The sequence below is a fragment of the Mirounga angustirostris genome, unplaced genomic scaffold, assembly GCF_029215605.1.
Source record: "Mirounga angustirostris isolate CCGP_5_RB_7025 unplaced genomic scaffold, mMirAng1.0.hap1 SCAF_5, whole genome shotgun sequence".
NCBI lineage: Eukaryota > Metazoa > Chordata > Mammalia > Carnivora > Phocidae > Mirounga > Mirounga angustirostris.
Genome location: NW_026991713.1, coordinates 135,955,656 through 135,974,122, shown reverse-complemented (window position 1 = coordinate 135,974,122; position 18,467 = coordinate 135,955,656). Strand labels below are relative to the sequence as shown.

Here is an 18,467-nt window from a genome sequence, read left to right as displayed (position 1 = left end):
GCAGACTGCAGAGGATTTTTTCCCCGTTTCAGGGCTCAGGGGCCGTCATAGTGGTGGGCACAGAGGGCAGGTGAATTCTTGGAGGAGGAATGCTTGTTTCGTTGGCTTCTCTCCCCCTGTATTGCCATCTTTTCTCGGTTGTACAGACATCTGGCCGCACACTGGCTTTAAATGGCCTCAGACAGTAGAGAAGTCCCCATGTCCCCACTGTTGTGGTGCTTTCTTGGTCCTTGATGGTTAGCATGTAGGAGGGCTTGGTGGCATCTCCGTGCAGTCAGTCTTGTGACCACGGTGCAAATGCACACTGTCTTCCCTGATTTCTCTGATTGCTCTTTTTTTTTTTTTTAAAGATTTTTATTCACTTATTTGAGAGAGAGAAAAAGAGAAAGAGCAGGGGGAGGGGCAGAGGGAGAGAGAGAGAGAGAGGAAAATCTCAAGCAGACTCCCTTCTGAGCATGGAGTCCCATGCGGGGCTCAATCTCACCGCCCTGAGATCATGACCTGAGCCAAAACCAATCGGATGCTCAACCAACTGAGCCACCCAATTGCTTGGTTTTTATTACTCCTAGAAATAGTCTTGGTTGGGACTAGGCACACAGACAGGCACACATGGACACATTCATACACACACATTCACACACACACAAATGCAGAGACACACAGATAAATTCACAGACATACTCACACAGAGGTGCATGCATACGTATACACACACGCTCACACACCCAGATAGACAGAGACACACCACTCACACAAGTACATACAGACACACATAGACAACTCAGAAGTCCACACATTCACACACACACACACACACACACACACAGGAGCGAGGGTCTCCTGGCTATGTCATAGCCAATTAGCTCCTGGGCTGTTAAAATTCTGTAGCTGACCTAAGGCAAAGTACAGCCTGAATGAGTACCTTTAGATATACTTTAGAATAAACTATGGTATTGTTGTGAGAAACAGATTCAGAAAAACATGCCAGATTTCAAGAGCATTTGAATGATTAATTTGAGGGACTGAGTAGGTAGCAAATATTTGGCTAGAATTGCCTATCCTCAGACAGTGCAGTTGAAAGAAGAGCCTTTGACTGATGAGCTATTTATAACACTATTTTAAAAGGTTACCTTGTTGAAATGCAACATCTCATTAGGAGTTAAATCCTGGAACGGGCTGGGAAAAAAAAGTGGTACTTGAAAATAACATGTTGTCAGGGGAGCGAGGAAATGTTACAGTGTGACTGTCTCTCTGTGAAGTGAGCATACGACCACAAGGACTGGATCTTCTGTGGTGAGAAATCCTGTCGCTCTCCTGAGCCCAGAAGCCCTTACAGATGGCAGAGCAGAGAGATGTTTTCTTAAGGCTTTAAGGTAAAATATTACATGACAGAGCACAAGAAAACATGTTCCTCTAAAAAGCAAATTGATGGAATCTGTCATTTTAGAAAGCTAAGATTATCAAGGACTCTTCGTGTCTCGAGGAAAATAATGGAGAGGAAATGTCAGGCACTGTGGTTTTCCGGAACAGGCTTTAGCTCATATACATCAGAAGTCAGTTTTTAAGAAAGTCAATTTTTCACACATTTACAGAAATAATTCGCTTCAGATCTGCAATGAAGGCTTGAAACTACATGCGTTTCTGAAACTGCCAATCCAGGATACTGTCTGGGGTATCTTTTTTTTTTTTTAAATACCTAAATTAGATCTATGCAGAATGTGGGAATAGCAGATAACAGGCGATGTGGAGCTAATAAAGACAAAAACGGTAAAGGCACTTTCTCTGAGCCCGTGCCTCCCTCCAGACACAGTGAAGGGACAGTGCGGTGGGGCCATCCCCAAGGTCACAGGCAGCGGGTGTGCGAATCCGTTCAGAGACGATGTTAGGTGTTTTGGTCCACTATTTAAAGCTACAAAACCAACAGTTACAGATAGATACTATTCATTCCGAGATTCAAGGTGGGAGAAAGCAGACCAAAACTGAAAAAGAGCCCGCGGCCTCTGAGGGACCGTGGGAGCCCAGGGCAGGGAAGGAGCCAGTATAGTCGGGACCGTCCTGCAAGGGGACACTGGGGCTCGCGCGGAGGGAGGAAGGAGGTGCAGGGACCACGCAGTGGTTCTAGCTCTGGTGTCTGTGCATGAAGAGGCCCGCCTGGAACCTTCCCAGGGCCTCTCCTTCCAGGATCTGTCCGCTGCATGCCACCATGGGAGACGTTCCTTACAAGTCCGTGGTGTGTCGGGCGGAGGTTTTTCTGGAGAGCCAGCACTTGACAAGAATGCCATCTGACTCTGTAGCCAGAGAAGCCTATTTGAATCATTGAAAGGCTGGGTGAGGGAATTTGTGAGCACCTAATAATAGAATTTCAAAAATCCTTTTTTATTTATTTTAAGCACATTTCAGTAGCAGAGGCATTGTTCTTGAATAGCCCATGCACTATAAGGGTATTCTCAGTGTTTAGCAGGCAAGGAGCTTTAGTTGTCCACATGGAAATGTATTTAAGTGTTTTCAGCATTTGTCCTGAAATATATTTTTTATGTTGCCAATTTACACTGTATAGATGCAAAGATTTAGTGGGCAAGGACTGACTTTATCCCAGCCCTGCTCAGAGTTAATGAATAAAAATTCTGAAATTAATATCTAAAAACTCAGTCCCTTTGAATGTCTTAAAAAGTTCCCCTGCCTGAGTGTAGGTTCCAGTTAATAGCACTCATACCACTACTCTTCAGTTTGTAGACGGTTTTACAAAGAATACCAAATGCTAGAATCCATGCCCCTGAAAGTATTAAACTTGTTTTTATTTTCATTATAAAACATACTTGTTTGATTCTATTAGAATACCTGTGAAAACCATTTTGTAAAAATTTTAACGATAAGATCCTGATTGAGGAAGTCTCTCCTAATTTCCTAGAAACCATTAATTAAAATTTCAAAGTATCAACCTCTGTGTTACATGTTCATCCGAAAAAAATGTATTATTTAGACAACAAACGCTGTTGCCTTGCGATAGGTTATTTTTTTTCAAGTGAGCCAACACAACGGAATAAAATATATGATCTGTCGCGGCTGACTCACTTCCTGTTTCAATAACAAGAGTGTCATCCACTACATGCTAAGCAGCACGCTTTGTTACTGTGTGTGTGGCTTTATGTGGACACGCTGCCAGAAAGTTCTTAGGGAAAATACACTCATCATTCTAATACCAAAAAAGAAACTTTCGGTGAGCAGTTTTGGCTGCAGCCGTTGCCCTCTTTATTATTTACGCTATAACCAAGCCTCCCTAATGGGAGCGAGAATGCTTGCCTGGCAGCATGAAATGCCGCTGCAATTTCACCTGGCAAAGGGGCCATTTACTCCTGTCCTCAAAGTCCTAACCCAAAGGAGCAGTGGTTTCCCCCAAGGTTGAGAGTTGTGCTCCAGCTGGTCACCCGGCTTTGCTCTCAAGTGACCACCTGACCTCGGACCTCCATTTCCACATTTGTGAAATGATGGTGTCAAATAGCCTCATCTCCCTGGGCTTCCTGCAGTGACAAACTCTGCACTCTTTGCCCAGAATCACGAAATCGTGTTGGCATGTTTCTGTGCCATCTGTGCCCACGGCTCCCTGAACCGAGAAGCCGGCCCCCCAGGGGGGTCACGGGGCACATTTTAGGTGATTCACCTGCATGATTCACGGCCACACTGCCTTCAGGGCAAGGCGGCCGTGGCCCCGGGGTGCTAGCGTTTTTGCAAATCATTGCAGCTCAGCAGCTGAAGAGCTCCGGACTGCCCCTGGGCGGGTGGGCTGGAAGACGCGGTCCAGGGCTTGGAGGACATGGCAGGCGGGGGAGGAAGAGAATTGGTGTGTCTAGTCCGACCACTTCCGAAATAGCATCCTAGGCTGTTGGGGGCATTAACATGATTTGGGTCAGATCCACAGTGCACCGAGACACGTTCCAGGGCCTCGCAGGCTTCCCCGGCAGGCAGCCACCTCGCTGACTCATGAGGTGTGACATTGCCCTAAGAGCAAGAATGAAGTAAGGTCTTTTTGGAGGGGAGCAGGCCTTCCTGCGGTAGAAAGGGAACTTCAGACAAACAGCCAGTCATGGCTTTGCCCCCCCCCTCCTTTAAAATCTTGTTGCCTCTATGGCCGCATCTGGGTACCAACCATCTCTCTTTCAAAATCCCCGTCCAGAATTGCATGATGACCATGTTGCTTCTCAAATGTGTGTTAAAAATCCATCCAGAGCCTCATCTTAAGGCGTCATTAAGTTATAATAATTAACATCTTATTTACATTCAGTAGAACTCTACACAAGTGTCTAATGTGGGGGAAGGCATTCTCCAATTGCTAAGTCAACATTTGCCCTCAGTCACAAAGAAGGAATACAATGGGCATGATGCTGTTTTCCTGTCACCGACTGCGCAAGGTGGCCTTGGTGGGAGTGGGGTACGAAGGCCGCTGGGTGGGACGGACCTGCGCCATCAGCCTGGTGCACCTGCATGTTCCCTGTGTGCGTGGGATGAGGGCCAACACTCCTTATTGTGACTGGGCTGTCGCTTGGGCCTCAGTCACGTGAGCATGGTTTAAGAATACGCTGCCGTGCAAACTGCTGAAAATATGCTCACCCTCTTTCCTTCTGTTAAAGCCAGAAGTTCCTGGGGTGGGGGACACATATCGTCCTCAGGAGCTGGGCCCACAGTCTGTTGATGGGCCTTGGGCCATGGGTTCAGGTCCCAGTCAGACACAATCTGGGGATGTGGAAGTGGATTGGGCTAATCTCAGGGCTTCAATCCATTCCAGAGTGACCTGGTCTGGCTCGAGCATTTAGAAGTCATTTGGATCTCTGGGTTCCATGAAGAACCTAAGAAATACAAAGTCTACCCCTGAATTGCTTCTGCTTATCAAGAGCTTGTGGGCTGTATATTGACTAGGGCTGGTCACCTCTTGCTTCTGCTCAAATTAAAGCAACAGGCTGTGTATCTGTGGTCTCCCTCCATGCCCTGTCCTAGGGGCTCTCTCCAAGTATCCTTGGGTCATTGATCCTCCTGCAGCAAGGGGACAGGTGAGTCTCCACATCTGGCTCTCACTTCCAATGGTGTGGTCTCAGAATCCTCCAGCCTGAGTCCCATAACTGGCCATCTACGTTGAAAGCTTCTTGATCTGAAGACCATGTGTACTGAAGCTACACTTGGTAAAGGGCTGAAAACGCACCTCTTCTTTTTAGGCTCCTCTCTTGTGAGCTGCTCCCACCCCCACCCCCCTTTGCTTTGCTTTGCCACAATGTCCCCTCCTTTCTTCCACCTTCTTCTTTCCAGCCATCCCTGCTTTGCCTGATCTTCCTCCCCTGCCTGTCTATAGGCCCCTGTGTGGTATGATTTGTTTGACAATCTGAAATGTAGAGTTCTCCCTCTGCATGACTGTCTTCAGTTAGGGGTGGGCCAGGTAAGACTATTTCCCTGACCCCCAGCTCACTCGTCCAGCCGTGGTTTTCTAGAAGGAGCTTTCCAGCTGTGTGGCCTCGAGCTGGTCTCATCTGTAGCATGAGGACACGAAGATGGACTCTGCAGAGTCGTGGGGAGGGGAAATGCCCCGTCTGCTGCTTGACACAGAGCTGGTGCTTGGTGAACGTCACTGACCGTCCCTCCCGGATCTCTGGACTCCAACTCTTTGAAAGCTCTTCACAGACATGGCTCTGCCCCAGGTGCTATTGTTAGATGTTCTGATTTGTGGTTCTGCACTAGTGTGCTGGGCGGCCCGCTTGCTTCTGCACCCCAAGTCCCCCGCGCCCCTCGAGAGTGGCAAGCCAGAATAAAGGGCCCCGGCAAGTGATTAGCAGCCGTTCCTGCTGCTGTGGTTATAAACCCTGCGGCTATTTTAGGTCCGGTATTGTTCAGTCTGGGTTTCGTTTCCTTCACCAGCTATTTTGGCAACTGCCTGGCTCTGAAAGCACAGGCTCTGTCATGGCCAGGGGCTCGCTGAGGGCCTCTGTCTGGTTTTACGTAGTGAGATGTCAGGCACCCACAGAAGAAATAGAGGGTGGGAGAAGTTACACTGATTGTCTTTCATTCAGAACGGTTTTAAAAATGTCTTTTTAAACAAGAGAGAGACGTTAGAACATTTTACAAATATGCTTTCATACCTAAAGTTAGAAGAAATCAGATTTACACAGTGATATTATTGTGAAAAATTGGAGAAAGAAATGGTAAAGAACATTCTAGAATGTCTCTAGGTATACATTACAGTGTGTGTGTGTTTGTGTGTGTGTGTGTGTTCGGAGGGAATTCCTCATCTACTCATCTGTTTTCTGAATAGGATGGCTCCTGTAATCCCAGGAAAACCTCTTTCTTTACATCCCTCAGAGATGTCTGTCCATACACGGGTTCCTCAGAACATTAGCAATGATTATATAATAATTGAGGCGTGGGGAGTTTCGGCTGTGGGTGTTTCATACAATGTGACACCATGTAATAAAAATGGTAAGATTCACTTCAGGCCCATGAGGGTCAGAATACTTTGTACAGATCATTCCCTGTTGTTCCGACGGCCAGGGGAGCGGGCAGCCTTGTGAGGACGATGACAGGCTGCTAAGTGTGGAGATTCCATGTGGAATTTTCTATAATCCAGAGACAGTCCTGAGGCTGACGCATGTAAAAACCGGAGGGGTTTGCCTCCCTGTCAAAACCGGTCAGCTCCCCACGCATAGTTAGCTGAGCTTACAGCAAATGCACTCACAGGTGAGACAACTTTTGGCACCCAACCCTTAACTTTCAGTTCAGAGGACGGTGAGTTCCCGGTACTGGGGAGTAGAGGCTGATGTCATCGAAAAGATATGGCCCTGCTTTGAAATCAGCAAGTGCGTTCAAAGTTCTCCAGCGCGCACACACACACACACATCCTGGAAAATGTGTTTCCGAAGAGCCAGGAGCAGCCCTTTGATAAACAGATGTTCTCAAAACAACAAACAAACGAAAAAAAACAAGGACATGTATGTGGTTTCTGCTGAAGAATGCTCCAGAGTTTGTACACGGGCATTATAATCCTGTATTCACTTAGCACTTTCCCGGAAGATGTTGCTGGGAGTGAAAACCAAAATTAGCTCTAGGCCAAGAGTGAATAATTTCGACAGCCACTCTAAAATGGTTTGTATGTTTGGAGCTATATATGGGTGAAAGTAACAATTTCAACAGGAAGCAAAAAAAAAAAAAAAAAAAAAAAGGGGAAAACTTTTGTACACACCAGAAAAATACTTCAGCTTTAATTTGTGAAAGAGGTCAGATTCCCAAGACTTGCTGAGTGACACTCTAGGTAGTTTTAAAATTTGTTTTTATGAAATTTATTTGAAATGCTTCACCGACTTTCAGGGCCAGATCAGGAAACACTGCTTCCACTAATTATTATTTAACAGTTGGCTAGCATTTCTCTTCTGTATGTGTTCTCCTTTTCATAACGAAAAACCAGTGAACATTTAATTGAATTTTGATGATAATCTTAATAGCGCCATTCTACATTTACTCCTTCAAGCAATTTCATGTTTGCAAATTGCCTTTGCATTCCTTGTAGCTAGTTACATAACTTACTTTGCTCAAAGAGTAAAATTAAATTCTTACTAATATGACGTGTTTTGGCTTTTTCAGGGTAAACACACAAATATGTCAAGAAATGCCCAGAGAGTGAACTCATGAGGGCAGGGACTGACCTCCCTGTGCTGGTTATGAAGTGTCTCCCCATAGTCTTTCCAGTAGACCACATGCAGCCATTCTGACAGAGCTGGGGGTGGGCATCAAAATAAAGTCCTGCAATGTAGCATTTCCTGACATGCTGTCAAGTTGACTTTGTCACCTAAACTCTCATCAACTGGCATGCTTGGCAGCCCGGTGGGGAGCTGGTTAGAGTCCAGAAATATAAGCCCCCAGTGTTTCCCAGCTGGAGAGGCTAGAAAACGGTCCAGTGCACCGACTTCTCAGCAAATAGTAAGTAAAAGCTGGAGATCCCAAAAAGAATCTCAAAGGACATAGGTCCCAGCGGGTTCGTGGTTCTGCCGGGGAGCACCTTGGTTCGCTCGGGCCGGGCACATGGTGGCTGTGCCGATGATTATTAGGAGATATTTAAAAAATTCTTTTCCTTTAGATCACTGGCTTTGTGTCCATTTTATGCATAGATGTGCTTATGTGCTAGGTCACCACAGTAACGCTTGCCATGCCGGCAGTAATTCTCAGGGCACCTGAGGAGGACCGGAGAACGTTCGCATGGGGTTGTCAGGTGAGCAAGCCACCCCTCCCTGAAACCTGCTTTCCACGGACGGTACTTCCCGTCCCTCAAACATGCTGTGCTGTGACACATTCTGGTAAGTACACTTGTAGGCATTGATTTGAAGAAGTGCTTTTCCCCTAAATCTAAAAGCCAGAGGGGTAAGAACTAGCATTTCTTTCTTTTTTTTAAAAGTCCTAAAGACATGAGCTCTTTCCTTCCAGCAGGGGCCTGCGGTTGCTGCAGAACTCAAACACGGACCCGCCAGGACACCTTCTCCAGAGTTTCGTGGGGGCTCAGGAACCGGTTCTCCCCTCTGCCCAGTTGTACCCAGCACCACAGAAAGCCAACACGTTCGTTGTTTGGACGATGAGGGTGCTTCCGTAAGCGCTGACAGCCATTCACCATCCTTCCTGGATTAGAGCAAAACGCCCCTGAAAGACATCTGTCTCTGGCTGCCACCTTTTATAATTCGCAGACCACCGCCCCGGGAATCACAGTGGGTCTGTGTGTGCGTGGCTGAAGAGAATAAGAGGGGTTGAAGAGTCCTCACCTGACCTCTCTTCCAGGAGCCTGCTGTGACTGGCCCCCCGGGCCTGCTTCCCCACACCCAGCAATCTCCTTTCTGCACCGGCAGCTCTCTAAGGCAATGAAAGTAAAACGAGACTAGTAGTAATAGCAGGAGTTGTATCTGGCTCTTGAACGTAGCCACCCCATTCCCTCACACATGCTTACGTGCGCCATCTTTCCGCACTGGCTTCCACCCTCACTGGGTTGTTTCTCCGTACAAAGTGGGAAACGTTCAGGAGGGAGGCCGCAGGTTTTCCTAAATAGTCTACCTCAGGAGTAAGATCCTCAATCCTGACCAAGGTTTGGGTCTATGGCCCAACTTAATTAATAGGTTTTTGTGTTTTCTAGAGACAGATTAAAATTCACTTACCTTCCTAAAAATATCTGAGGTTCAGACAGTGTAAGTTAATACGCTTCAGTTGTTCAGGCGTCTGGGAAAAATATCTGTACTCTATTGAGTTAAATCAGAGAAAAATATGCTTTGATAGAGTCCCAAGTCAGAAATAAAAGATAAATGTTCATGTTTTTAGTAAGGTTCTGTGGTGGTTTCCAACATGTCCACAAGTTCTTCGATAATCCTTCTCTTTATTTATTTATTTATTTATTTATTTTTATTTATTTTTATTTTTTATTTTTTGATAATCCTTCTCTTGAGTGTGGGCTGGACTCAGTGCCTCCCCTCTAATGGAGAGAATGTGGCGAAGTGAGTTTGACTGCGTGGGTACCTGAGACCAGAAGGCACACGGTCTCCTCTGTGAGTGTTTCAGATCACTGGCCTGGGGGAGGCCGGCTGCACATGGTGAGGAGCCTCAGCCCCTGGGGGAGAGGATGGCGCCCAGAGCCGCGTGAGCAGATTCTCTTCAGTGTGGCTTCTCCTCGGTTAAGTCTTCAAAGGACAGCAGCCTCATCCAACATCCTACATACAAGCTCCCGAGAGACCCCAAGTCAGCCCACCCAGCTAAGCTGCTCTGGGGTTCCTGAAGTGAGGACTGTGAGATACTAAATAGTCACTGTCTCAGGCCACTAGGTTTGGGGGTGATTTCTTTCATGTCGGTGGATGTCTAAGATAGAAAGCGCCGCGGCCATTAAAATACAGAGCAGTGGAGAGAAATCCTAGGAATTTGCTATTTCATTTCTTTGAGTGGATTTTTGGGGGTGTTTTGGAAGGCTGTGCACATGAATTTATCTTATATAGACTTATTCTACCAGCACAATCCCCCCCCCCCCCCCCCCGCCGCCCCGGTAGTCTCACCATTTACCAGGAGGAGGGGCATATTTCTGGCCTAGGCAGTTTTCACAGACACCGTGTTTCTTGTATGGTCAATGATGGAGAGATAACTTATTCATATCTCTTCAGCCATAGGCACAGGCCAAAAAAAAAGGTATTATTGTTGCATCTGGAAGAATTCAGAGGAAGACAGAAGCCATCTATTTTAAATATAAATCATTCAAAATGTACCAAGTCAATAAGAAAGGGAAGTGTCAGATACATTCTCGGTTCATTCTTCTCATTGCTCCAAGCCACCCTTTGCTGATCCTGATCCAGTTTCTGATTCTGTGTTATTGAGATCCTTTGAGCAGATAGGAGCTCATGGCCAGAGAGATCCCATATTAGCAACACGGACAGGACAGACGTAGGGACATCTGGCCACAGCCTCCCGGCCAACAAGCCCACACCTACCACCCCTCTGAGTGTGAGGGGTGGAGCTGGGACTGATAGAGATTTGGGGTGGTGCAAGGAATTTCAGGGCCCAATTTTTTAAAAACAAGATGATAATACTTATTCAGTGTCGAAAAATTGGGAAATACAGATAAACAAAAGGAAGGTAGTACAAATTACCCATAATCACACAACCTAGAGGAAGGTGCCATTGGGCTGCTCAGCCTGGTCGCTGGTTGGGGGCTGGGGGGGCAGTGGAGGTTGGGCTGGGAGAGTACCTTTCTCTATGAACAGTGGGATGTGTAGCCTAGGGGAAGCTCTGAGCACCCTCAGAGTCTCAGTGCGTGTACAACCTGCTCCATTTTCACTCATCTGTGTTTATCCGTCTATTCACACAGCTGTGCGTGTGTTTAACTTATCGAGATAAATAATAGTCAGCTTTGTGTTTGGGAACCTGCTGTATATCCTTAAGAATATATTAGGTGCGTTATTCTGTATTAGTGAATATCTATTTGTCTCATTGTAACACCCACAGAATAAAATACTGTATAAACACAGAGTCAGTTTGCAGTTACTATCCCCGTAGTTAATAGTGCGAAGGCTAGGATTCAAAGTACTAGATCAGAAGTAGACACGTTTTTAGGACTTTCGATATGTTTCATCAAATTACATTCTCAAAAAATTATGATACCAAATTGCATTCCCACCGACCATGTTTCAGAGTGGACGTACAGCATAAATTTTGTGAATCTACTGGCATTTAATGATTAAACATGTGCTCCAAGTTTTAAACATTCGAAAAGAGCACACAACACAGTGGTCATGCAAGCCACACCTTCCCACGGTTAGAGAGAAACCCCCTTTGTCGGAATTCAAAGATGCTCCTATTTCATATGGTATTGTTCCTGCTTTATAAGTGAGGGAACCCAAGGCTTACAGAAATTAGGTAAACCTTCAAATCACAGGACTGGTAATGTTCAAAGCCAGAATTCAAGGCTAAGGGGGGTTGGATCCCCAGCCCAGGAGCTTAACTTACCCTGCGTTGTCTCTTGTCTCTAACATTTTCCTGCCCCCAGGACCCATGAGGTCCTACTGGCTGTTCCTGAGTATGAACCTGATCCACCTGCTCCTTCTGATGATTGTGGAAATCCAACCACTTAATTTGGTCCCATTAGCCAGATTCACGTGAGCACTCAAAACATGGCTCTATTCATTTTTCATGTGTGGTGCCTTAGAGGTTCCTGAATGCAAATGCTCAGCAGGGCTTCACAAGTTAAATCCATAGGCCATTTCTTGCTGTGATTTTTGGTATGGCATCTTAGACATACCAGAATGTGCTGTGACGAGCTCCTCGTGACTAAGTCTTCTCTCTCACTACAAGAGAGTCACGTGTAATTGAGGAATAGATGTGTCTCCTTTGTTTCCCTTTCCGGCTTTGCAAATATACAGATGTAAAAAAAGAGACTATTTTAAAAGCATCTACTTGAGTGCAGGGTTAGTCACGTGATGAAAAAGGCACATCTCTGTGAGTTTCATGAGCATCTGCCAGTGATCACGCCCAGAAGACTCAAATGACTTACTTGTTATTACACCTTCAAAAGGACGCAGCCCCCAGTCTGTAACCATTGGGATAAAAAGGGGAACCCAGTCCTGCAACGTATCACTGTGTCACTGATGTTACATGACGTGCACTTGTGGAATTAAAACCAGCGGTGTGTTCACACTTTCTGGGAATAGCACCTAATCTGTTATCTTTACTTTCTTCCTCCCCAATTCCCAAGTTCCTTTAAAAGAGACCCAGGGAGCTGGGTGTCACCAGGACCCCTCTCCTAGTGGCCCTGGAGTCATCTCCATAAAGAGAATGCACCTGCTGTACTCCCAGGTCTGGTTCTGTTCAGGATGTAGACTGTGCTGTCTCTTCTCTGGATCGAGTGACCTACACATCAGCAACTTCAAACAACCGTTTTATTTTCTCTTGTGATTTTGTGGGAGAGATTTGGGAATGGCTCAAGCACGCAGTTCTCCCTGGGGGTCCCTCATACAATTGCAGTCGGACACGTTGGCAAGCTGCTGTCCCCGGAAGGCTGACTGGGCTGGAGGTTCCAGATGGCCCAGTCCCTTGGGAGGTGTCTGGTGCTGCCTGTGGGCTGGGAGCCCCACCAGGGCTGCCAAAGGGAGCACCTACAGGTGGCCTCCCAGGCCTCCCAGAACAGCAGACTCTGGGCAGCTGGACGCCAGGCGTCCCAGGGCGCTAGCTTCCCAGGGCGAGCAGCGCCAGCAAACCACCTCAGAGCTGCTCAGCTTCTCTGACCTAACTGTAGAAGCCCTATGGGAGCACATCCATCATAAGCTGTTGGTCGAAGCCCTCACATATCCAGCCAGAGTCAAAGGGAAAGGACACAGACGTCACCCTCTTCACAAGGGGAGAGGATCAAAGAATTTGATCCTAAAAACAACCCCAATCAATACCCAATATTACTGTGTTAGGCACTTCCTAAATTCAAGAATATATTTTTTGAGTGACCAGACTGACATATTTATAAATCATTACACTTTGTGTTTTCTTTTTTTTTCCTTTTATATTTTTAACTTAAATTCAATTAGCCAACATATAGTACATCATATACTTTGTGTTTTCATTGGCCTGCTTAGACATAACAGAACACAGCACTGGTAGGAATTCTGCTCACAGAATCATCACACGTTGGACTCCTGATCTGACACGGCAGATTGGGGGTCAGCATTTGCTAATTGCAATTAAATTTTGTGTGGGATGTTTCTGACTGCAAATATAGATGGGTCCTCCCATAGATTAGCTCTGGAGAAAAATTTCATGATGACCTAGACTCATTTATCTATGGGGATGTAGGCATTGAAGTGGGAGAGGATTCCACGCCCAGCTCCTGTCCTGGGTTTTAAAGAAGGTTTGAAACAGAGGGCAGTTGATTGCTCTCTGTCCTTCTCTGACAGCAGAGAAGGAGAAAACGGGGGAGTCTTAGCTTCACCAGCACACTGTGCTTTACACTGAGCTTTCCTTTTGGGAACCAAATGCAAGTGCCTCTGTCTGAAGAATCCTGTTTTCCAGGAAGCCTATAAGAAAAATAACAAAGCTCAAGTAGGCCAAAGGGAAAATGCAGTTTGGGTGGACTTCTGACCAACAAGAAGGGTTCATTCATGTTTGCATTAAGCATGGTCCCACCCATAAGCCAAGCTGCCAACCCATAAGATTTCCAAGGTCTCTGAGGCCACTGTGGCATCACTTCCCTTCTAGAACCCTCTCCTTGCCCAGTGCAGGAACCAGTCCAAACTCCCCGAATGGAAACCAGAAGCTGAGCATGTAGGGGACTTCATTCTTTACCACCCCACCCCTTTGTCTGTGGTCTCGAGGTCTCTGGACATAAAAAAGGAACTGTTCCCCACAGAAATTAGGGGATCCAACTGTAAACATACCACTAGGTAACAGATTCCCCTGGCGGTAAAAGAATATGGATTAATGGAAATTTCAGTTGGTTAGGGAAAAGCTCCCTCGCCTACTAGGAAGCACCCTTGCTCATTGACACCAGAAGCACATCAATTCATAATCCAAAAAGCACCTGCACGGGAGCATTCCTGCAATATATCACACATCCTGTTTCGCAAGCTTGCTTCCGAACTTTGGCACAATTGCCACTGAAGTTCCTCTTCGGGCATATGTATGTTCAGGGTAAATATATTCTACAGCTCATTATTATCCCTTAAAAAACATTTACTTCCTATTCTGCAGCTCCATTTGTAGAAAGTAGAAGGGATTGCCCTGGGCTGGTTTTCTTGAGAAGGGCTAGTGAGTGAAAAGAAGGGTAGAGGGGTGCCTGGGTGGCTCAGTTTGTTGAGCAACTGCCTTCGGCTCAGGTCATGATCCTGGAGTCTCGGGATCGAGTCCCGCATCGGGCTCCCTGCTCGGCGGGGAGCCTGCTTCTCCCTCTGACCCTCCCCCCTCTCATGTGCTCTCTCTCTCATTCTTTCTCAAAAAAAAAAAAAAAAAAAAGAAGGGTAGAGAATGGTGTTCTATCAGGTCTAAAGTAGACACCACAGGTTCACTTCATATCCTACTCCTAAAGCTACTGCCCTAATGTTCATCTGGAAGGCCGCTGGGTCATTGCTATGACCTTTTTTTTTTTTTTGAAGTATAACTGACAGACAATGTTATAATAGTTTCAAGTGTACAACACGGTGATCCCACAATTCTCTATATTACTCAGTGCTCACCATGATAAACGTAGTCACCATGCAATGCTATTACAGTGTTATTCCTCATATTCCCTATGCGGTACTTTTCATCTCTGACTTATTTATTTTATAACTGGAAGTTTGTACCTCTTAATCCCCATCACCTGTCTCCCCCCTCCCTCCACCTCCCTCCCCTTTGGCAACCACCAGTTTATTCTCTGTATTTAAGAGTCTGCTTGTTCATTTGTTTTGTTTTTCAGTTTCTACATATAAATGAAATCATACGGTATTTGTTTTTCTCCGTCTGACTTATTTCACTTAGCATAATACCCTCTAGGTCCACCTGTGTTGTCACAAATGGCAAGAGAGACACATACATCAGTCGAAATAAACCCATGCTTATATGGTCAATTAATCTATGCCAAAGGAGGCAAGAATATACAATGGGGAAAAGACAGTCTCTTCAATAGATGGTGTCGAGAAAACCGGACAGCTACATGCAAAAGAATGAAACTGGACCACTTTCTTACACCATACACAAAAATAAACTCAAAATAGATTAAGGACCTACATGTGAGACCTGAAGCCACGAAACTCCTGACAGAAAACACAGGCAGTAATCTCTTGGACATCAGCCTTAGCAACATATTTATGAATATGTCTCCTCAGGCAAGGGAAACAAAAGCAAAAATAAACTATTGGGACTACATCAAAATAAAAAGCTTTTGCACAGCAGAGGAAACCATCAAAACAAAACAAGGCAACCCATTGAATGGGACAAGATATTTGCAAATGATACAGCCAATAAGGGGTTAATATCCAAAATATATAAGTAACTTATGCAACTCAACACCAAGAAAACAATTGATTAAAAAATGGGAAGAGGACCTACATAGACAATTTTCCAAAGAAAACATACAGATGGCCAACAGACACATGAAAAGATGCTCAACATCACTAATAATCAGAGAAATGCAAATCAAAACCACAATGAGACATCACCTCACACCTGTCAGAATGGCTAGTATCAAAAAGGCAAGAAATAACAGGTGTTGGCGAGGATGTGGAGAAAAAAGAACCCTCATGCACTGCTGGTGGGAATGCAGACTGGTGCAACCACTGTGGAGAACAGTATGGAGGTTCCTCAAAAAGTTAAAACTAGAATCACTACATAATCCAGTAATTCCTCTACTGGGTATCTACCCACAAAATACAAGAACACTAATTTGAAAAGCGATAGGCACCCCTGTGTTTATGCAGCATTTTTTACTGTCACCAGGACACAGAAGCAACCCAAGGTCCCATCAATAGATGAATGGGTAAAGATATGGTATATACACACAATGGAGTATCACTCAGCCATTAAAAGGAACAAAATTGTTACTCTTACTTCTTAATTGACTGGAATCTATCAAACTTGCAGCTTTGTTGACAAGTACTGAGAAACATTCTTAGCCACAGCTAATTGTGTTTGAAAAACTTGTTCATCTTCATCACCATGTATAAGGACCGTCTCTAGGTGGAGCTGACCCCAAGTCCCGTCAGTTATCCTCATCTGACGTAACCTTCTACACTTGGCTCTGGCCTAGCAAACTGCAGGGGGCAATGGGCTGGTGACCTGTGGTTCAAAGCATATGGGAGAAGTCATAAGCTGCTCGGGGTGACCTGGAGCTTCCAGGGCTGACGGGAGTGAGGCAGCGAGAAGGCTTTGTGACGTGAGTACGCGGACAGTTCCTGCCGCTGGAGTCACTGATCTTTGTGACTTTTCCACAGAATTCTCTGCAGGGCTGTGCTCCTTCTGGAGTTCCCAAGAAAGGCCCACTCGGATGCCCACTGCCTGGCTTCAGAGGTCATAGCTTCCATCAGCAACCTGAACCCGCAGCATTAGCGGGGTTGGAGGGAGGGGAGAGGGATGGAGGGCTGGAGAAGGTATAATACACCACAAGATGTCCCGTTCTACCGAATATTCCCTTGCCAGAGGAGAGCATCCAGCATAGCTCCAGACATGCCGTGGCATCATTTCTCAGCTAGGGAAATCATGTTGTCAGTGGGGCACGTGGGCTTGGTCTGGGGGTATTTGGTGGCAAAGAAAAGAAACTGCTCGAAGTACATCAAAATAAGCCAACAGACTAGCTAACAGGAGTTTCTGTTGGAAGACACAGAGCTGACAGGCAGGAAGAGCTGCTTGCCTCATGAGAGATTGGAGCTGGGGTTCCAGAAGTCGTGAGCTGCCCAGGGAGCGTCCCTCCCTCAGAGCCCACGGGGTTTACAGAATGCATCCTGTTCAGAAACCCAATGATTCCTGCCTCGAGATGTGCCTGCTTCTTTCCGTAGTTACTCGGAGCTTCAATAGACGAGCCTGCTTTTTCCCATAGAGGTGTGTGTGTATGAACTCATAGACGCACACACGTGAGCACACTGCATTTCTAAGTAAGAATTTGTTTGACCGTCTGCAAATGTGCATTTGATGATCTTGCTCTGACACTTAAACCATCAGCAGGTGGCTTTCCCTCTGTGACGTGGGAGCGAAAACCTTCTTCCTGGTTCACAAGCCTCCTTCCACCCAGGGCAAGGTGGTGCTGAATCCTATGATCATTAGCTCCTTCCTCTGATTTTGATACCATTCCATTCCATATACATGTATTTCTAAAAAGCATATGTTTTAATTTGTCAGTTTTCTTTGAACTTAATAAAAAAGAGTGCCAGGTTGTATATAATCAGAAACTTAACGTTTTTCGGCAGGTATTATATTGTTAAAATTTATATGGTGATTTCTGACGTCAAGTGTTATACATTTGTGTGAAGATGCTAGAAGATGACCCATTGATGGTTTCCCACAAGTTAAACTGGAAACTTTTTCCAGTGTCTAGTAGGTTAAATCATTTTTTTAAAAAATCATGAATGGAATTTGAATTTCGTTAAAGTTTTCAGTATCTGTTTGATGAAGCAGAACTATCTGGTGGGGAAATTACCCAGAATGTGCCATGTGAGTGAAGCAAAACCTACCAGGCGCTGAGCAAAAGAAAACAGACCCAAAAGAGACACACTGTGTGATTCCATTTCAAGAAGAGGGGTGTGCACCCGATGTTTATAGCAGCAATGTCCACAATAGCCAAACTGTGGAAAGAGCCAAGATGTCCATCGACAGATGAATGGATAAAGAAGATGTGGTATATATATACAATGGAATATTATGCAGCCATCAAAAGGAATGAGATCTTGCCATTTGCAACGACGTGGATGGAACTGGAGGGTATCATGTTGAGTGAAATAAGTCAAACAGAGAAAGACATGTATCATATGATCTCACTGATATGAGGAAGTCTTAATCGCAGGAAACAAACTGAGTGTTGTTGGAGTGGGGGGTGGGGTGGGAGGGATGGGGTGAATGGGTGATGGACACTGGGGAGGGTATGTGCTCTGCTAAGCGCTGTGAATTGTGCAAGACTGTTGAATCTCAGATCTGTACCTCTGAAACAAATAATGCATTATATGTTAAGAAAAAAAAAAAGAAGAAGAAGAAGGTAGTGGGAGGGGAAGAATGAAGCGGGGGAAATCGGAGGGGTAGACAAACCATGAGAGACGATAGACTCTGAAAAACAAACTGAGGGTTCTAGAGGGGAGGGGGGTGGGAGGATGGGTTAGCCTGGTGGTGGGTATTGAGGAGGGCACATTCTGCATGGAGCACTGTATGGGGATTAACATAAGAATAAAATTAAAAAAAAAAAAAAGAAGAAGAGGGGCGTGCAGATGTGTCCGCAGAGATGCTCTATGTGGTTGTGGGTGTGGTCACACAGGTATGCA

General features: G+C 45.7%; 1 protein-coding gene across 1 annotated transcript in view; it reads left to right on the top strand.

Moving 5' to 3' along the window:
- The window catches only part of LOC135364301 (translation initiation factor IF-2), a 29,965-nt gene extending 14,750 nt beyond the window's left edge, over positions 1–15,215 (top strand). The window contains exons 5-8 of the mRNA XM_064590302.1: positions 5,448–5,681; positions 7,615–7,950; positions 8,156–8,324; positions 8,452–15,215. The gene's annotated coding sequence lies outside the window, so the exon portion shown is untranslated. The remainder of the gene's footprint in view (positions 1–5,447; positions 5,682–7,614; positions 7,951–8,155; positions 8,325–8,451) is intronic.
- The last annotated feature ends 3,252 nt before the right edge of the window (positions 15,216–18,467 follow it).